A 21,569-nucleotide genomic window follows, 5' to 3' on the forward strand; every position below is an offset into this window, starting at 1 on the left:
GATGAAACATTTTAAAGAAATAAAAGATAACTATAACTAATAAACTGCAGCAGGAACTACTGTGTCATTATGTTAATCTCTGAAAGGTTAATTTGATACCAATTATATGAGGTTTGAACATAGAACTTTGCATTTGTGACATTTCTAGAAATCTCTTTTTAATAAGGTAGCTTTTGTTCCAGGACTGAGTCAGGCTGCTTTGTTTTTAATTTTTGAAATGTTAATGATTAATCCAGTAAAAAACAAACAAACCGATTCTCTGTGTCTGGGTCCCTGAAAACAATGGAGGAAAACCAGACATTTGCTCATTACTGTATCCTAAAACAAAACTGAAATAATTAAGTAAGTTAAATCCTTAAAGAGCAATCTGAAATAGCTGAAAAGTGGCAGAAATAGATTGTGTATGTGTGCTGAGGAACTGATTAACTGCAGGACTTAAGGTTACTTATAAACCCTCAGTGAATCAGAACAAAGAGACTCTTAGGAGGTCCCTCTTCAGGGCCAGCACCATGTTGTCTATGTTTGTGCTATATTCTACAGTAAAACAACAGGGCCCTAATTCTGATAAGGGCCTTGGGGCTCTGCTGTAAGAAAAATATTAAACAACTCATACAACATATAGCACTTAGTGTTTTTCAGGTTTGGATTGAGCTCATCTCTTGCTTGAATCCCTCCAGGGAATCAAACGAAAGCCTATCTCAGGCAATCACCGAAGCACCAGCATAATGACTAAAATGATATCCTCAGGTGAATTGATTCAAGCTATGAATTCAATTCAACTCAGCATTTTCATACAGCGCCTTTTATATAAAGGATCTCAAACTGCTTCCCGGAGAGAGAGAGAATAATGAAAATGCCTTACAGGACTGCGTATGGCAATTCTTACACAGATGGCAAGGCAGACTGATGGTCAGAAATGTACTGGGGTAAAAAGAAAAAAGAGAGCTCCCTTTGACTGCCAGCTCTTCAGGGAAGGAACAGTCCTTTTGTTACACTGGTACAGAGCTTAGCACAGTAGGGCCCTGACTTCTGACTGAAGCCTGTAGGCACTAAGACAATATCAATAACAAACAACAAAGTGTAACACATGTAGGGAGAATGGCCCAGCTCTTGGTATTTAGGTGCTTAACATTCCATTGATTTCAAAGGGACTTAGGGGCCTCAATTTCTTTGAGGTTCTGGATCATTGAAAATAACCAACTAGGCCTCCATTTGGAGTTTGCCTGTTCCAGGAACTCTAGACTGAGCCTTGAGGTGGTCCGACCCTATGGAGTACAATACTGGCTACCAGAGATCTCAAACAATTTCCCAGCATGCCTGGAGTCACGGGCGAGGACAGGATGAACTAGAAACTCCTGCTGAGGCCCGTGGGGAGCCTTTCCCACCCATTGGAAAACCATAGGGTGGAAATTCTGGCACCACTGAAGTTCATGGCCAAACTCACATTGATTTCACATACAAAATCAATTACTTCCTCAAATGTTAAAAGTATGTCTTCACCTGATACTTTAACAAGACCTCGGATCCACTTACATCAGTGGAAATACTCAAGTGCTTAAAATTAAGCTTGAAACTAAGTGCTTTGCCTAATCATAGCCCAAAATTTTGAATGAAATCATTTGAGAAAGGAGGAAGATCAGAGGATGAGAGGGATATTTTACCCCATGTGTGGAGCACTTCAAAGACTAGTTACTTTCAAACTCTGCACAGCAACTGCAGTGGTAAATGGCAACAAAAGGGTTAAATTGCTATCTTGAGATGCAGTGACTGGGAAAAAAACCCCATAGCTATGCAACAGTAGAGTATTTAAAATGTCTGATTTAAGCTGTGTTAGTCTTTAGGTCATTTTTATCTCTATAAGCATTTCATAATCTACTTTTTCTTACAGCCTTGAGCTCTATAGGAATATTAAGACATCGCCTGATAGCTCTATTCTCCTTAGCTTGGTCTCTTTTATATCAGCTAATCAGTGAGGGACAAATTCTGCTATTAATATAATTCCAGATTAACTCTCTTGGTTCACATGCCGCTCTTTCCCCAGTTTATACCTATTACAATGCAGATCAGAATTATGCAGCCATAGCAGACAAAGAATTTAAAGAGGCTAAAAGGGACTTTATAAATACATCAAGGTGTGGTGACATGGGAAATAGGGGCTAGAGAGAAATCTGTGCATTAAAAAATGGGGCAGATGATAAATTTCCAATGATTCAAGAAGCACTGAGATTATGAGATTTTAAAACCTCTCTCCCACCAGAAAAATAAAAAAGCAGTTTGAATAATTAGGAAACAAAGAGGACCACAAAAATAGCTATTCAAAAGGGTCCAGTAAGAAATTCTGGCAAAACGTACACATCAGAAGCAAATAGTTTCTGTGCTGCTCCTAACTTGTTAAGAATGCAATAAATAGCAAAATGTAGGGAAATGCAAAAAATAGGAGGAGAATAATCCAAAACATATACTAACAGATACCTGGAAATTGGAAATGCTGGAAGATGCAATCTTTTGGGGTGAGAAAGGAGAGCAAGTAGGCATGAGTTTGCAATGCAGTGTGGCAGCAAAATAAAATAAAAAAGTCAATGCAACTCTGTGCTGCTTAGTCAGAATCATTAAGCAATCAAGTGGCAGAAGGCCCTCTGTATATGGCTGCAGTGCATCCACATCAAAAATACTGAGTTTACTAGTTAGCATCTTATTACCAAGAAGATACTGAAAGGAGTTCAGAGAAGAACATCATAAAATATCTGGAAAATGTGTGAAGAAAGTTTACCTGTTTACACTTTTCACCTAAGTAAATATCTATATACAAAGAAAAGAAAAAAAGGTAGTATACAAACCTGCATTGGTCTGAGGGCAGCAGAAGAGGATCTAATAGGTCTTTCCCATCTCTACTTGTTTATGATACTCTTAGGCTATGTCTACACTGGTGTGATCTTGCACAAAAATTCTTTAGCGCAAGAGTTCTTGCATTGAAGTAGTTGTGCAAGAAAGCATCTACACTGGCATGTGCTTTTGCCCAAGAGAGGTCCTTTTGTGCAAGAGCATCCATGCCAGTGTAGATGCTTTCTTGTGCAAGAACGCTCTGATGGCCATTTTAACCATAGGGCTTTCTTGCACAAGAAATTCATGTTGCCTGTCCACACTGGCCTCTTGCGCAAGAACAGTTGTGCAAAAGGGCTTATTCCTGAGCAGGAGCATCATAGTTCTTGTGCAAGCAGCCCTGATTTCATACAGTAGAATGTCAGTTTACTTGCAAGGCCAGTGTAGACAGGCAGCAAGTTTTTGTGCAAGAGTGGCCGCTTTGGCATAAAATCGCGCCAGTGTAGACACAGCCTTACATTTTACATAGCAAAATTTTGACCCAACCCCATAAAGACAGCACTGAAATTAAAAGGAAGGGTTAAATTGACCAAGAGGCCTGCTGCAGCAACAACTATAACCAGGCTCTGTATTAAAGGCTGCAAGCCAAAAAGCCTGTCTCAGTAGGTTCCTTTCAAATATCTCATGATGACTCTCTCTTGAATTATTTATTCCAGCATCCACAGCTACATTAAGCTAATCTTCTGTTCCCTCCCATACCTTAGTATCCTCAATCTTTGTCCGTGAAAAATGACTTCTTGTTCAGTTAACTCCTTGTTCAAGCGACACTGCAGCTATTCACAAAGCATCACTAGTGCCATGATGTGTGATTTGCCAAGAGCTGTCAGCTCATAATTGCACACTGAAGAATCACAAATGTTGGATGCTATTCAGACAGAAGAGATTCCAAAGTGCGAGTGATAAAATCAGGGGCATTTCTCACTGTTTCTAACCACAGTCCTCTCAGAGTCTTTTGCTCACATGAAAAAGCCACTGAGCACTGATAGGCGTCTTGCCTCTAGTAATGGCTGCAGGATCCAGTTGTCTATATGTTTCTAAACACCTCTCTGACTCCAGACTAACTACATACACCTCAGAATTGGAACATTAGTTCCAATGTGTCCCACTCTTGATCTGATCCCAGGAATTCTTGCTAAAAGGAACACAGTGGACTCTGTTTAACCTATCGCCACACTAATATACTATGCAGAGAATGTCTGGCAATTCTCATGTGTTTAGTTGAGCTTTTTCTACTATTGTTCAGTTACTGGTGTACATTTCTCACACTATCATGACATTTAATGCTACTTTATAAAGGAAGACAATTGGATTAGTGAAGATACATGCAGCAAAGCTGGATTGGTTCCCAGGCTTCTGGGAAGGAACTTTAGATTGAAGGCTGGTATTGATGTGCTGTTTGCTTTCCTTCCTACTTTTGGGGAGGGTGAGTTTATTTTTGCTTATATGGTATGTATGGTTTGTTTGCTTTAACATATGACAAGATGCCTAGAAGCTAGGATAGGCTCTCCACCCCCCCCAAAAAAAGCCTCCTTTCCATGCTCATCCATTCCCTTTTAGCTAAATGCTATATTTCCATCACACAAAATCCTAGCACAGAATGTGATAGGTCTTGATCCCAAACCCCCTGAAGTCAATGGAAGTTGCTGGATAAAGCCACAAGTATATGTAGCTATTGAATGCATGACTAATGCTACAATATTGTGCAGGGTACTAGAAAAAGAAATGGAAGTTGAACAAGAGGGTAGAGCTGGCAGAATCATGATTGCCTTTAAACTTAGACTGGGAGATTTAGCAAACAATGAGCTTTCTTAAGACCAGAGCCTCACAATAAGACTGAGGGGCTACATCTATATTGGCAAGATTTTGCGCAAATACTTTTAACGCAAGAGTATTTGTGTTAAAAGTATTTGTGCAAGAGAGAGTCTACACTGGCATGTGCTTTTGTGCAAGAGATGTGCTTTTGCGCAAAAGCATCCGTGCCAGTGTAGACGCTCTCTTGCGCAAGAAAGCTCTGATGGCCATTTTAACCATCGGGCTTTCATGCGCAAGAAATTCATGTTGCCTGTCTACACTGGGCTCTTGCGCAAGAACAGTTACTCAAGAGGGCTTATTCCTGAGCGGGAGCATCATAGTTCTTGTGCAAGAAGCACTGATTTCACATTAGAACGTCATTGTTCGTGTGCAAGAACTCCCCGCCAGTGTAGACACAGCGGGCACTTTTGTGTAAAATTATGACAATGTAGACACAGCCAGGGAGTTTTAGGCAACCTTGGCCACATTAATAACCATTAAAAGTTCCTGCCTATTTGGCATGTCTCTCGAACTTGTTCAGTTGATCAACTGAGTTATCGTAAAGATCAGCTGCTTTTCTCATGAGACAGCAGAGCTTTTGAATGGAGAGGCTCAGGTTGGGAGGAACAGGTTGACAGGAACAAGCACTGATTCTAGCTTCCCATTGAAATTCTGTGCCCATGACATGGGATTTGCCATAGCCAAGGTCAAGGACCATTTGCACGATCTCTAGTGCTCCTTGCACCAGCCTCTGGTTCCAACAGAACCAGGCTCCCAGAGACTGTTGTTCTGTTGATAAGGGAGTATCCTGGGCCCAAAGTCACACAACATTTCCTCACAGTAGATGCCATTGAAAGACTCCATTGTGGAACCAGACAAATGGCATCTTTTGCACGGATTCCTTGTTTGCTGCTGTGGAGGATGTTGAGCACAGACCACTGGTTGCCCACTGGCCAGTTTATTACATGTCTATCCCCCATCCCCACCCCCTCCTGCCTGCTCAAAAGTGGATACAAGTCTAATGACTAAAGTTTGGAGCTTTAGCTCAAGCTCTGTGGCAGGGTAACCTCACTCCTGGGTCCCAGTACCCTGCTCAGTCCTTCATCAGGCAGTCTCTGTACTGCATCACTAGCCCTTGGCAGGGTTTAGGCTCTGGTCCCTCAGCTACAAAGGACACAGGGGCCAATACTTTCCTGCTCTCAGCTAGGTTCTCAGGCTGCCCAGAAAAGGTGGGCCTAAACTCCATTTGGAGCACCTCATACCCACTGTGCTATCTCTACCAAAGTTGCTTGCCCTTTTTTTTTTTTTTTTTTTTTTTTTTTTTTAAACTCTCTCCCACCCACCCCCAGCAGGTGGGGAGGATTTCCTTTTAAAAGACTCCATGGCAGCCTCAGGTGAAATCCGCTGGCCCCAATTAATTAACAGCAGCCCTATCTCCTTTGCCCCTGATTGACCAAGGTTTTTGCTGCCCTAGAGCTGTCTTTCTCTCCCTTAGTTGTAGTCCTCCAGCCTGACCCTGTCCCAGCTGACATGACCCATGCTTTTAACTCTGAAGGGCCCAAGTTCAGCTCCAGGTCTCTGCCAAGGTAGAGGCTATTGTACATCCGTCTCCCCAGCCTTTTGCCTTCACATTGAATGTGCAATCATTTATCCTGTGTTAGAAAAGGGGTTTAGAAAACAAATGTATAATATTAGTTAGGGAGGCCCATTCAAACAGGGCCTTAGGCAAATGTATTGCAGTAAAAATTGGGAAATAGATATTTCAGAATTTTTCCCCAGGCTTCCTTTTTCTTCTCACAGGCTGTATTTGAAAGGGTTCTCATTTGGTATTCAATTTCTTTTTTTAAACCTCATACACTTATATTTGTCCCTTGTTTCATCCATCTCCAAGTCTTAATAAACTACCTTGCATGACCAAAAACCAGGACTATGTAGCACTTTAAAGACTAACAAGATGGTTTATTAGGTGATTCTCTACAGGTTTGCAGTGATTAATTTATAAAGGAAAAGCCAAGAAAATTCCACACACACTGTGTGCTCCCTTTCTGTAAATGTTTAATAGCTTTCCAGCCAGGGAATGCAATTTTCTCCTCCCCCTGTTCACTATTTTTCATCCTTTGCATTATCATTTGCTAAATATATTATGACATACCGTTAACTTCAGTCCCTTGGCCTTTCAGTGGCTTCTCTCCTTCTCTGGAAACTGCACAAATAAATCACTGTGGCTGCTAAACTAAAAAAAACACCTCACACAAATGGGGTGTAGATTTATTACCAACTTTGCTCTTCAGTGTACTGTCACAGTGATAGCATGGAGATTAGTTCCCTGTTCTAGTCTCTCCCACAGCACAATGCAATATGCCAAGAAAATCCCTGTTCCATACTTGAAAAAAAAAAAACCTGGATAAGCTCTGCTATTGTACAATCACAAGATCCTGAAAAAAGAATTATTAAAGTGGAACACAACGTATATAGTAGGCCACACACGCACTACAACCTAAAATGACACTAACATGTAAAGGGATGAAAGCTACTGGATACATGAAATACAACATGGAAGTCAATGAACGAATCTTGTCCAGGTATTGCAGAATGCTTAGATATTGGGTGGCCACTGATAACATTTTGTCTGGCAGGCAGAACTTACTGCTCTTGGGAGAACTTTTTCTGCTCCAGCTGCTCAGTGTTACAAAACTCTCTCAGAACTTGTAGTAGCAATGTGCCAATTGGTTAAGTTACCAGGCACTGACAGCATAAATGCATGGTGCATCATTATATGCATAGTAGTAGAGTTCATAGCTCTCTAAGCCAAGGGGCCAGACAGATCCTCTGCTGACTCTCTCAGAAGGTGTACTTCAAAAGGCCCAGCCCAGGAGAAGGGGAGGAAAGGCGAACTTAAGTTAGATTCTGGACTGTTCTGAGGGACAATATGACTTCTCGGGCTGTTCTAATTCAGCAGTGTCCCCATCCTGAAGGCTGAAATTTCCAGTGTGCTCTAGCCACTCCCCATCTTGACAGGCTGACATATCTCCTGGCACCTACACAGGGCTCTGCAGAGAAGTAGAGCACCAGGGCATGTGTATCATCCCTACACTGCCTGTGTGCTAAGTGAATTCCCCCAGATGTTGCTGTGTCCTCTTTACCAGACCTAAATATCAACATAAAGGGGCCATACAGGAGGCTCCAGCCTCACCCAGGGGAATTACAGTCAGTTAAATTTCTACAGATCAGTGAAAGACATCAAAACCGAGGCCAGGTCTACTTACATCAATATAACTGTGTTGTTGCTCTGGGATGTGAAAAATCCACAAACCCTTGAGTGACAGTTGTACCAATCTAATCCCTGGTTTAGAGAGCACTGTGTCTTTGGGAGGGCTTCCCTGTCACCATAGCTACCGCCTTTCATGGAAGCAAATTAACTGCAGTAGCTCTCACCCTGGTGTGGTAGCATCTTCACTAAAGCACTTCAATGGTGCAATTGCAAATTACTGTTATAATTTAATCACAATACCCCTGTGTTATGTTGTAGCTTTTGTAAGGGTAGACCTGCCCCTAGTTTACTCTTCTATTTCCAGACTTACATATTTTTGTGAGCTCTACAACATTCTCCTAAATTATTCACAGACCTAACTGACCCGTAATGTTTTAGCCTGCAAATTAACAATAGCTAGCAATTTTCAGCTTGCAAGTGCTTTAATCATCTCCCAAGCAATTGAATCACAACACTCCTTTGAGCTAGGTAAGTCTACCCCTTTTAGACACAAGAAAATGGAGGCTGGGAAGTTTTAAGCACAGAGTGTTAAAAGTGGCCTTTGAGCTTTCTCTATTTTTAACTGCTGGCCTGACAGCTGAGTGCAAAGCACCTGGCTGCAAATTCTACTGACTCCAGGTAAAGTGATAAGTGAAAAGCAGGCCCTAACCACCCAATGCTGGTCATCCAGAAACTGTGGCCTTACAAAATTAGAGGCCTCTTCTAAAGCCCCTGCACTTAAATTATTTGCTTAAGGTCACATGGGGAAAGCATGCCAGCCCAAGGCTGAGAACTCAGGCATTTTTAGTTCCCTGTCTTATGCTCAACCTAACAGGTTAAGTTACACTGCAGCGCTAGCTGACTGGGCACGGCACTGTAACTACAGCTGGATCACATATTTTTGGTCAATAGTAAATTTGCTGAAGAAGGTATTTTTGAACAAACCAAGGGGGGGGGGGGGGGGCTGGAGATGTTATTCCAGATTTTTTTAGTTCCGTCACTAACCTGAAAAATCAATTAATTAATTGTTCACTCAGCTGTAACTAAAATGAATATTGTGTTTCTGTATAGAGACCAGAGCCTGACTTGGCTCTTTTGCTTACCAGGTATTGCTGAACTGAGTAAGGTACGCTACCTTGGATGTTGTCTTTTCTGGAAGGACTGATTCAGCCAGTGTACATGCTGTACCCTCAAAAGCCATCATGCAGCACAAAGTGGCTGATAAGATTCCTTTTCCGTGGAGGAGTTATGGGATCAAATTCAGCCCAGGTATAAATCCAGCATAAGTCAATGACAATTCAACCCACATATACCAGGGCTGAATTTGGCCTGATGTAAGTAAGTATCAAGGTGCACTTCCTCCCTTAAACAATTTAACACATCAATGTGAAAGTTATTATGGAATGTCTGGACATCAGGGTCTCTGGTTTGGACAACCACCATGCTATTTCGCCCTGCCTCCCCATGCACACATGGACACACACATAGAAAAAGCTATTGAACATTTATATAATCTGATGTGTCAACAAAGCAACTTCCCTGCCAGCTTTCCTTGGTCTAGAGACTTGAAATAGTTTTAGTTAAGCCCAGAATGTTTCTGAGCTGAGTGCTTCAAAGATGTGAAAAGCATTTATTTATTTTATAGCCAACACCATGTGATTTTTGCCTGGCAAGTGAGACAGTTTTTGTTATAGTAATGCTTAAGAAGGTCAGGTCTGATAGCATTGTCTTATGCTAGGCCTTGACCTTCATTTCTCTTTATAGCTGTAAATCTTCGTATGCATTTATGTAAAGATGTAACACCTATCAGTTGGGCACCTGAGTACTGTGCATGTATTTTAAACATTAAAACACAACTAAGAAGGCCCCAAAGTCTGTCATTCTGGCAGCTCGTGGGTGGACTTACCATTTTCTGTGGAACTTTTGCCAGTGACTTCAGTAAGCCAGGAATTCACCCTTTACATCTTCAAGCAATCAACTCTTAGCCACAGGATTTGGCATCTTCTGCACACAGACTACAAAGTGTTGCATCATCTTAAATGTCTGCCCAAAAGAACTTTGCCACACAAGTATTCTGTATAAGTCACAGATGCTGACTTTTGGTTTTGCCAGGGGGTGTTCCTCTCTGCCCCTCTCCCATATGCAAATGGGTGGGAGGAGCTTTGGGGATAATGAGGTTAAGCAGGAGTGGGGTGTCAAAGCAGAGCAGGAGGTGGGTCCTTGGGGGAAGTGGCCAAGCAGGGTGGGGCCACAGTGCTGTGGCTCCCAAAAGGGCAATCTGGCACATCATATGCTGAGCACCCCCTTTTTTTTTCCAGGAAGTGCTTGAGCTCTGGAGAACCCATGGAGTAGGTATCTATGCCATAAGCCACACATTTTAGAGAAGAACTGATATAGAAATGTATTAGGGAGATTTGGTGAAACCATGCCAAGGATAAGCAATGCTAGCAGCCCCTGTGCAGACTCAAGGCTTACAACAGGAGTCATGGAGAGCTAACGGTATGTGATCAGTAGCAGTGTGCACCAATTGGTTGTATTATACTGCAGACATGCAAGGGGACAGAGTTAAAAACAGACAATTGCAACCTTGGAATTTCCAGATCTTTAAGTGCTTCACAATGACACTTAAAGTTTGTTAATGTAACTTTAAAAAGAAAGTATAAAACGTATTCCAATTGCACACTATGACCAGCCATACAGACCACTGATTCACCAAAGCAACTATTGATGTGCCCAAGTTCTTTGCTGAATTGGAGCTCTAGGCACCCAAATCCCATTGCATTTCACCGGGTGTTGACTGGCTATGTCCTTGAAGCCCTTTTGAAAATCCAAGGCTTCCTGAGCAAAGCATCCTCCGCTGCTGATCCTTTGCTCTCAGCCTTAGTCATGAGGATATTTCAAACTGTCCACGCATTTTAGCACACAGCTACAAGTGGGGGGATAAGAGGCAAGGCCCCAAACAGGATGGTGCATCTCCCTCTGGAGGCATGCTGCTGGCCTGCTGCCTTTGGAGCACTACTGAAAGGGTGCCCGCTCAGTGGCCTCCCCCACACTTTACCCCAAGGCCTCACTCCTATGTCCCACTCTTCCCTCATAGTCCCAACCACACTGCTCCTCTTCCTGCCCCACTCCACCTCTTCCCTCAGGCCCTTCACCAACTGCTTGCACTTCTCTGCTCCTTTTCCTCTTCACCCCCTTCACTATAGCCCTCCCCCCCCCCCACCATTTCTCATGCCTCTTTCTGTCCCCTTCCTTACTGGCCATTGGTCTGTTTAAGTGGTGTGATATTCTGCCTTCTGCCATAGCTTGGACTCCCCACCTCCACAGCCCTTTTGGTCTTTAGCTGCCAAAGAAGTGAAAGGCAGATAGTCTGCTTACAGACCAATTAGTGAGAGAGGCTTACAGTGTATAAGTTGCTGCAAAAAACAGTTATTTGAACCTAATTTTTCACTAGAGAAAGCTCTTGTGCCAACTTGAATCAGCTATTAATGAATCAAAACACTGTGCTGAAGGAGATACTTCATATGTGGAAATGATTCATATATTTCTAGGATCTACAACGTGGATTTTCAATAGAATAAGCAAGGTTTCTGTGCTTGGCAACTACTGTTGCTAACCAAATTTTAAGAAACCATTTCATGTTCCTGTTGGATTAGCAAATGCTTGCATAGAAGACAAAATGTAGTAATTATGATTTATGGAGAGCTGCTATGTCATATGCCACAGAACAGGGAGAAAAAAAAACCCACTGGCCATAAAAAGTTGTTCCAGAAATGAAGGGTTACAGCCATATTTTGCAAGGCAAAATGTAATGTACTGTGATTTTATCAATTGCTAATGCAGCAAATTATGGTGCAAGAATGTGATACTTTACATTGTGAAAATTAAGAAACACTGTCAGTTTTGCTCTTCTCTTCCTCCCAACATGTGTTTGCAATTAAACATGAACATTTAATTTCTCTATTTCCATGTGCACAATTGCTCTTTGGGAAAAAACAGAACTTTAAGTTCGAAATTATTTTTTCATTCATGTGTAGAACAATTTTTGAATGAAAACAAGACTGTTTTAAATGTTTAAAACTGTCTTATTTCCAGGTGAAAACTTGCAAATGTTCACAACTTCTGCACAAAATTCAGCCTATTTTCAAGAATTTGAAAGGAAGCTTCCCTGTAAGTACTTCAGACAGTTCTGTAATCAGATACAGTGGCCTAAATTTTCAAAATGGATTATGCTTCTGGGTGCTTTTTTATTGGTACCCAACCCAGGATAGCTTACAGGGGCCTGATTTTAGAAACAATGAACATTTTTTTCTCTGCATATCAGGATCCTTTAAGGTGTTTCAAGTTTCTAAGGTTCAAAACTTGAGGCTCTCAAAGTCACTAGTCACTTTTGAAAATGTAGGCTTCAGGATCTCGATTGTCAGTATCTTTACCAACAAAATATTAATTACTTTCCCTTGACTTTATCTCAGCTCTGCCTGTTAGAGCAAAGTCTAGTTAGAGGATTTAATACTTAGTACTTAATGCTCTCCAACTTCAAAACACCACACAGACATCAACAAATTAAGATTTTTCTCTACTAGTAATATCCTGTTGCTTGTGCTATACAAAATGGAATATGTTCTCTAGCCCAGCTTTCTTTTCAAATTGGTATGGTATGGATCTAGTATTAACTATTCCAGCAGACTTCAAATTTTAGCAACCCAAGGACCTTCTGGCCCATCTCTTCACTGCCCCACCCCTTCTCCAAGTTCCTCCACTTGTTCCATCCCACTCTCCCTCTGTTGCTCACTCTCCCCCACACTCACTCACTTTCACTGGGCTGAGGAAGAGCTTCAGTCAGGGATGAAGAGATTGGGGTGCAGGAGAGGGCTCTGGGATGGGGAAGGGATTTCAGGGAAGGAGGGACTGTGGGGTGCAAACTCCAGGAGGGAGCCTGGGTACAGGATAGGATTCTGTGCAGCAACAGGGAGTGGGAGCGCAGGGCGGGTATGAGGGATCCAGCTGAGGGGGACCGGGGGCTCTAGAGTGGAGCTGGAGATGAAGGGTTTGTGGTACAGGTGATGTGCAGGATCCCATCAGCACTTTCTGTGACTCCCAGAAAGTGGCTTCCAGGTTTTTGTAGTCCTTTGGTACATGGGCAAGCCAGTGAGGTGCCACACCCTGCTCTTATGGCCATAGGCTCCGCCCCCCACAGCTCTCATTGGTCATGGTTCCCTGTCAATGGGAGCTGCAGACCTGGCACTTGGACAGAGGCATTGTGCAGAGCCTCCCTGGCTACCCATGTGGCCACTTGGTCATACAGAACCAAGCTAGGTAAATCTGTGTTAGCCTTGAGCTGCAGGTCCCAGAAGGCACTGGGAAGGGGGAAGAGAGAGAAGTTGATCAACCGGGCTGTGGATCCCAGTTTGAGAAACACTGAACTATTCAGTGAGGCTATGTCTGCACTACAAATTTTCTCGGCAAAAAATATGCTAATGAGCAGGGCTTCGGCCACATGCCCCGTTTACCGGCGGCGCACGCATGTGCAATGATGCTCTTGCACATGCGCAGTGCGGGGCTGGTGAGCGGCTTTTGCTGCCGTTTCTCAAGCCCTGCTAATGAGGGACTCATTTGCATGAGTCGTGATATCATTTGCATATTTTCTGCTGACCCGTTTTTGCGCTACAGTTTTTGCGCAAAAACAAGCACTGTGGACTTTTTCTTTTTGTGCAAAACCCCCTTTTCCCACCACATCCTTATGCCCCCCAAAAGGAGGTATATCGATCTTGTGGAAAAAGGGGGTTTTGCGCAAAAATAAAACTGTCACACTGCTTGTTTTTGCACAAAAACCCCAGCGCAAAAACGGATCGGCACAAAATATGCAAATGATATTGTGACTCATGCAAATTAGTCCCTCATTAGCATATTTAATGCCAAGACAACTCGTTGTGTGGACGTAGCCTTAGAGGATACGTGCAACTATGTATATGATGACTCAGTAATCAATGATTACAGAAGCATTCAAAGTAGCTCTTTCACTGTTGGCATTAGCTCTGTACTGTACATAAAATAAAGAAGTTGAGAGAAAAGAATCGCCATAGCTTAGAAGTGATGCCACTTACCATTGGCCATTTGAAGTCCTATTTGTTAAATTAGTGAAAAGTAAGAAGGAAGGAAAATGTAAACACTAAAATTTGTGGCTGCATTGAACACTAGGACAGTGGTTCTCAATCAGAGGCACGTGTATCCGTAGAGTTACATTAAAGTTTTTCGAAGATACAATTCATCTAGATATTTGCCTAGTTTTACAACAGACTACATAAAAAGCACTTGCAAAGTCAGTACTAACTAAATTTGCCTACAGAAAATGACTTTTTTATACTGCTCTCTATATATATGACACACTGAAATGTAAATGCAATATTTATATTCCAATTGATGTATTTTATACTTAAAAATGAGAACATATGCAATATTTCAGTAATAAGTGTTCTGTGACACTTTTGTATTTTATGTCTGATTTTGTAAGTGAGTAGCTTTTAAGTGAGGTGAAACTTGGAGATAATTAAGACAAATCAGACACCTGAAAGGGGTACAGTAGTCTGCAAGGGTTGAGAGTTACTGCACTAGAAGAACTTGGAATACTTTACATTTCATAGTGCACCTTAAACTAGCTATGGAGAATCGATAACCAGAAAACTTGCTCATTGAGCCTGACTGCAATAAAGAAATGGTACAGCCTGTATGGCAACAGAACTTGGCGGGACTATGTCCCTAGCTCTTCCATCTATAAAATCTCCCCCAGAATCCATCGCTTGGAATGCAAGATAACTCATGGAAAGCAAACACAAGAGGTCTGAACACAGCCAAATCAAGGTTCTTTAAGAACCCAAGCAACTATTTCTGGAATGATTGACTCTGCAATGGAACTGAGTTCCATTAGTGATGGTTTCTTCTTCAGGGTAGGGAAGGTAGCTGTAGCAAAGAAAAAAGGTATTGAGACTCTATTGCCCTATGTGTCATAATTTGCTTATAAAGTGGTAGCATCTAGAGATCTCAGGGATCAAGGCCCTATTGCACTCGGTACCTTAGACATGTATAACAAAAAGGTAGTCACTGCCCTGTAGAGTTTACAATCTTAACAGGGAGCACACCCTCCATGATGTCAGTGCATATTATCCACAAGCCAATGTGTGTATTAAAGAACTCTGGATAAAATCGTAGTCCTACTGAGTTTTGCCGTTAACTTCTACAGAGCCTGGATTCCATTTGGGCTCTGGGAACCCTTGTTTTCTTTGGTTCATTTGAGTTCTAGCTGCAGGAGGTATTTACTTTATATTTAACATTGGCCACCAGAGACCTTGTTTTCACTTGCAGCAGCTGCTCAGTGAGCATGTACTAGCCATTTCTTTGACTGGACTGTTGCATGATCACATTAAAAATGGAAGAGAACCCCACGGGCAGGTTGAACAAAACTGCAGTTTTCAGCAGCAGTTTAGCTACAGACACAGTTTGGTTGATTAATTTTCTCTTACTCAAAACATTGTGAAAAAATCAATTGTGAAAACGTCACAGCTCTGGGTGATGTACCACTGAAAGCTGTGACTCCGCTGATACAGGGGTTTCTCAGCATGACAACAGCTCTGCTGTTTATAATGATATACAAACCATTTTTCCAAGGATTTCTTCATTTGTCATGCATTGCAACAAGATTTATGAAATGTATCTGTCATATCAAGAATAGGTCTATGATATCTCCCCACCACAACAACTTTTTACTAGGGATTTATGCATGGATGGGACAAGTTATGATATTCCAAAATTTACAGTGGAGGGAGGTATGGCTTTTTTTTTTAACCTATCAAAATTCTCTGTCAGAAAAAAAGATTAGAACCTAGGTTTCCTGTCTTCAAGACCTAGTTTACTAGAACAGATTACCACCCAGGCACATCATTTAACTTGTCAGTGCTTCATTTTCCACCTCTGTTAAACATCAGTAAAAAATTACCTACAAAATGTGTATTTTTGAGCTTCACAGCTGAGATTCTGTTCTAGACTACACACGAGGTTAGTTGATTCTGCAGAACTGTGCTAACATGATGCCATGCAAAAGCCACACGGGAAAATTTCTTGCACTTTCTGGCTGCATCTACACTGGCAAGATTTTGCGCAAAAGTGGCCACTTTTCTGCAAAATCTTGCTGCCTGCCTACACTGATGTTCTACTGTATGAAATCAGTGCTTCTTGCGCAAATACTCTGACGCTCCTGCTCAGGGATAAGTCCTCTTGCGCAAGTGCAGCAGTATAGACAGGTAACATCAATTTCTTGCGCAAGAAAGCCCGATGGCTAAAATAGCCATCGAAGCTTTCTTGCGCAAGAGAGCGTCTACACTGGCACAGATGCTTTTGTGCAAAAGCAAATCTTTTGGCAAAGGCACATGCCAGTATAGACGCTCTCTTGCGCAAATACTTTCAATGGAAAAACGTTTCCGTTATAAGTATTTGCGCAAAATCATGCCAGTCTAGACACAACCTCTGAGTATACCATTGTGGCTGGGACCCACGAGTAAAGTAAAAGGTGCAGGAAACCTGGCTTTTGCCAGCAGCTCCAAATGCCACAATATCTGCTCAGACATGCATATTTCAAGCAATTTAACTTACTTAATGGAAAAAATAGACTCCTACCCAGCCTTTTTAGAAGGATGATTTTGCAGGAGAGTCAAAAAATGATGCTGTTTATTCTTGACTGTCAACAACTTCCTTGGTGATTTTGGGCAAATCACTGAATGCCCCTGCCTGCGTTTTCCCATGTGCAAATAATGACAACACTTTTATAATAAAGGGAAATGTCAGGGCAAAGGCTTCAGTGTTTTGGAGGCATTTAAATACTATGGTGATGGGGATGATAAAGGAAGATAGCAAGGCCCATATGCCAGATTTATCTGTGGCATCTGCTTCTCCTGCTCTGACAATCTGCCTAAAAATAATATTTAGACACTGGGCATTTTTTCCTGACATTAATAAGATTTGTGACTCCAAGACCACATCATTCTGACTGAAGACACAACAGCAAGTTAGTTCTGAACAGACCACTGCAAAGCTACTGTGTTTCCAGACCTTTTCCTTCACACTTCAGTTCTTTCATCAGTGCCTTTGCAGTTGTTTCCTTCTGCTTGTCACTTGTGATCACTGTCCCTGATGTAGCAGTGTGGAAAGATCCTCATTTTGTACTGTCAGCTATTTTGCAACCATCCTTTGAGACGGATAAATGGAGTGCGTTGCTCACAATTCCTAGTGCGACTCTGTGGAGAGAGGAGCCTAGGCATTACTGGCAACATTTGCTAATTACAGCAGAACAAAGAATCTAGAAAATGAAGCTATGAGAGGAAAGTGTGTGTGCGGGGGGCTGGGGGGGGGCAACTTACATATAAACAGTAGACAGCTAAGGCATTTGAGAAGTTTTACACACCCTAGAAAATACAGTCCATACTCCCTCGTGCATTTCTATCCCTATGTCCCGTGTGCCATAAATACCTTCTAATACCTGCTGCAGATGGTGATGCAGCTGAAAGGAGCTTTGCAAAACACACAGGACTAAATCCATAGGGCCACAGTCTGCTTTCAGTTATGAAATGCACATCATTGAAGCAAATGGGATTGCAGCCAGTATTACAGCCAGATCCTCAGCTGGTGTAAATCACCCTAATTACATTTAAGCCTATGGAGGATCACGCATTTACAGCACCTGAGGATCTGCCCCAATTTAACATGGAACTTCACATCTACTGACCGTTGCCTTGCCTGATGGATGACTTTTCATCTGCACTCTTCGTCCCGTTGGCCTCCCCCTGGTCGCCACCAGGTAACTTTATTGCCCTCGCCGGCAAATGGGGGATGGAATTGGCTTGCTCGGGCAGTGAAGACTTTACTTCCGTTTAATAATCTCTACCAGGCTTCCTTAACTGAGCTTTGTCTCTACCCTTAGAGGCTAGATGAGCTAGGGAAAGGGAGGTAGGTCAAGAAGCAGCACCAGAAAAAGCTGGCAAGGGACAAATGCCAAGATACAGATTGGTGGGGTGCAGCAGGGAAACATCCATGAAGCTGAGAAGAAGTTGGTGTTTCTACTGAAAAGCAGCAGTCCACAAAGCGGCAAGAAGACAAGTATCTTTAGAAAGGAAATATGCCAGGGACCTGATCCACTGCCCATCAAAGGGTGAGTCCATGCTGCAGTGCAAGTCCAGGCTTAGCCTCAGGCTCAAGCCCAAGCCGCCTTTTCATTTGCATTCAATTTTGTCTCTGGTCAGGGGCAAAGGGCTCAAGCCCAGGTCCATTGGGACTTAGACACCCATTGTTTTTCAGTGTAGGTGCAGCTCAGGCCTGATCCCCCTAAGAGTCTGTCGATGATATTCCACAATCCCATGGGTCAATGTTCTTTGTCCACTCCAGCCCAAGAGTATCCAATCAGCTACCAGGAAATGGAAGAAACCCTCCTTGGTCAAATACAGCAGCTTGATGTTTAACTATTCCTGAGCTGCAAAACACATGGACTCTCCTGTGTCTGCAATGGCCATCAACCAGAAGTCAGCCTGGGCCAAGTGCAATGCATCCTGATCAGGGAGCACAGCCAGATTTGGGTGAGAGGGAAGCAAAAAGTTAAATTTTAGCAAGGGCTTCAGCTATGACTATGCATGCCAAGGAACAGCGAAGAAGCGGGCAGCACTAGGGATTCACTGGTTTGGCGACTAGTGCAGGGAGAGGATTAAGCGGCTCCAGACAGATTATTGGAAAGCAGGAGGTGCAACCCACACCTCTGGGAACTCACCATCATCCTGCCTCTTTTATGTGCAGTTTGACTGGATGCTGGGTACTATGCCAAGCACAGCACCACCAGCACTTCACAACAGCCAGGAGGGCAACTGTCTCACCCTTGAATCCTGCATAGGACTGGAGGGGATCCAGCAGGCACCAGATGAGGCTACTTGCGTGACTTTGGTGAAGAAACTAGTCCCTGGGGGGTCTTTGCCATCAGAGTGGCTGCACCCCATCCTAGGTCTCTGCTTGGAGGAGTTTTTGTATGCCCCCCATTGGAGCAGCCCACCATGGAACCAACATCAGAACTGGGGAACTTGCAAAAGGTGCCCCAGAGCTTGGTAAGTTTCTGGCTCCATGTTTGTGTTTATGTATATATTAAGGCAGGGATCGCCAGTTTATGAACCAATGCAAAAGTCATTACCAGCTGCAGGCAGTGGCACATATCTGTTAATGGTGGATTTTGCACACCAGCAGCTTTAGTGAGGGATGCTTTGGGCTTCTCAGACTGAGGAAGGCTCGTGGCCCTGACCAAAGGATAGGGTCAGGTGGTAGGGAGCACCGAGTTCTGCCCCAGGCCCAGAATTGCTGTCGGTGGGCCTGTGTGCTGGTCTGTCACCATACGTTTGAAAACTTCTGCAGCATACACAGCTAACTTGCCTTGCATCTTGAAATAAGATATCCCTTTGCCATTCTGGAACCATACAAATTGTTACATCCTCCAACATGAGGAATGCCTGAAACGATAGAAAAGTGTGACAGCATGCGAGCAGTCTAAAGCTGAATCACTACTCTGTGAACTTGGGAAGTATCCCCACATGAACCAAAGAGATAATTGATTAAATACCAGGTGATTAACCAATTAATGAGGAGATTCAGCTCATCAGCTGAAGAATATTAAAAGAGGCTTTGGAAGAGATGCGAGAGAGGCCCAGGAGAAGGCTGGAAGGATGAGCAAAGGAGCCCAAGATCTCAAAGGTGAGATCTCTCCCTCCTTTTTCTGACCTCTGTGTGAGTATTAGAAAAAGACTTGTGGAGAAGCCTCATGCAGGAGTTGGAAAGCACATTGTAACTAAAGCACATGGTATTGTACCGATGCAATAGTTTGTAAGGACTATTTGCAATGAGGAATCCAGGGGGAAGGAACCTTGCCTTGGGGGGAAAGGGTTTATGTAATAAACCATGGTCTGCGCATTCCCTCAAAGGGAAATGTGTTGCCAGCAATTTCTACATGAAGCCAATTGTGTCTTTTAATTCACCATTCTCTGTGCACTCCTTTCACTGCAATTAACCTAGCTGTGTCCAGGGAAGTTCTGGGATCTGACACACTTCGCCCTCAACATATAGAAGTTCAATTTTACAAAGAATCATTTTTGGCTTTGAGAGCCCCCAAGGATTTTTCGTGTGTTCATGCATTGAGCCATCTGTGACTTACTGGTACAACAGCATACTGTTCTACTTGCCTCTTCAAAGGTAACAGCACAGGCAGGCATAAGAGTCTGAAGATAGTTTTAGCTCCTGGACCAGGAACATTGGCTTAATGAGGATTTACCAGGGCGGTTGCCAGCACTGGTTAAAAAAGCCCTTGGAGAGGGCTGTGACAGGTCCCAATCAGGAGAAGGCTTGAAGCAGCCATCAGGGCCTGGCTGAGTGGTATAAAAAGGCTGAGGGCAGAGGGAGGTTAGTCTGTCTTCATCTCTGAGGGAGATGGACTAAGCTGCCTAACAGACCGATACCATGGAGAGAGATGTGCAGAGACAAACCAGGGCTCCAACCAGATTAACTCGTGAGTTCAGGTCCTAACTATGGGACTCAAGGGGGTACTAGGGCTGTAGAGGATCAGCAAGGGGAGAAAGAGGCAGCAGGCCCACATCTCTTGCTGATGATGAGAGTGGCCAAGTCAGACTGTAGTTTGCTCCTGCGGGAAGGAGTTAGACCAGGAGTTAGACTCAACTTTGGAAGCCCCTGGGCCACAGTGATACAGCACATGTCGAGGGCCACAACTTAAGTGTGGTTGCATATATATGCAAATAGCTTCTTTCACACTGACGGGAATGAATACAAAGCTTAAGGCAACACACAGGACCCATTTAAGTCAGTTCTGCTGATATCAATAAAATGCAACATTTACCCGATTTCCACCCATATGACACCACTTTTAATGAGCAATGACAGTCCAGGAATTTAACTACTAAAATGCATCTTAACAGAAGACCATTATACTGACTACTTTTCTGTTTTGGCTCCCATCCGCGAGCTGCATGTTGAGCCCCATAAACCCAAACTGCATAAATCCAAACTGCACTACAGGCCAAACAAACAAATGGGCCGCGGGCCACATGCGGCTCACAGGCCACATGTTGAGTAGCCCTGGGTTAGACTAAGGACTGGGTTGGGTCACTGAGACGAGTTGTGTGATTAGGCATAAGCAGTTCCCTGGAGGGGAGGAAACCAGAGAGGGGGCATCGCCAGAGGGCTGTACCCAAGGGGAGTGGCACTGGGAGGGATGCAAGTTCTTGCATGCAGGAGATGGAAAGGGCCGGTAAGTGTGGGCAAGGCACTGCTGGAGGAACGAGCCCCTGAGCTGGCAAGAGCTAGTTCGTTGGGAGATCAGCAGGCGGTTCCATCTCAGTGAGTCCAATGTGATATACAGCCAATCTGAAAGCCCTGTTGGAGCAACTGTTTTTGTTAATGTCCAGCAGAATTCAGGTTCATGCTGCACCTGCTCCATAGCCTGTGCCTCCTCCACCATGCCAGCAGACCGGGAGCATTTTGAACAATTACCTGATTGGGTGACCCACACAACTGGGCTTAGCAGCTGCCGGACAGGAAAAAAATCTACCCTCCTCCTTGGTTT

At 43.4% G+C, this 21,569-nt stretch overlaps 1 long non-coding RNA gene across 1 annotated transcript in view; it reads right to left on the reverse strand.

Annotated features, from left to right (window-relative positions):
• LOC142827770 (uncharacterized) overlaps positions 1–21,569 on the reverse strand; it is a 55,636-nt gene that overhangs the window by 14,580 nt on the left and 19,487 nt on the right. Inside the window, exon 3 of the long non-coding RNA XR_012902519.1 lies at positions 17,021–17,205. This is a non-coding gene — a long non-coding RNA (uncharacterized LOC142827770). The remainder of the gene's footprint in view (positions 1–17,020; positions 17,206–21,569) is intronic.

This window comes from Pelodiscus sinensis, chromosome 3 (genome assembly GCF_049634645.1).
Source record: "Pelodiscus sinensis isolate JC-2024 chromosome 3, ASM4963464v1, whole genome shotgun sequence".
NCBI lineage: Eukaryota > Metazoa > Chordata > Testudines > Trionychidae > Pelodiscus > Pelodiscus sinensis.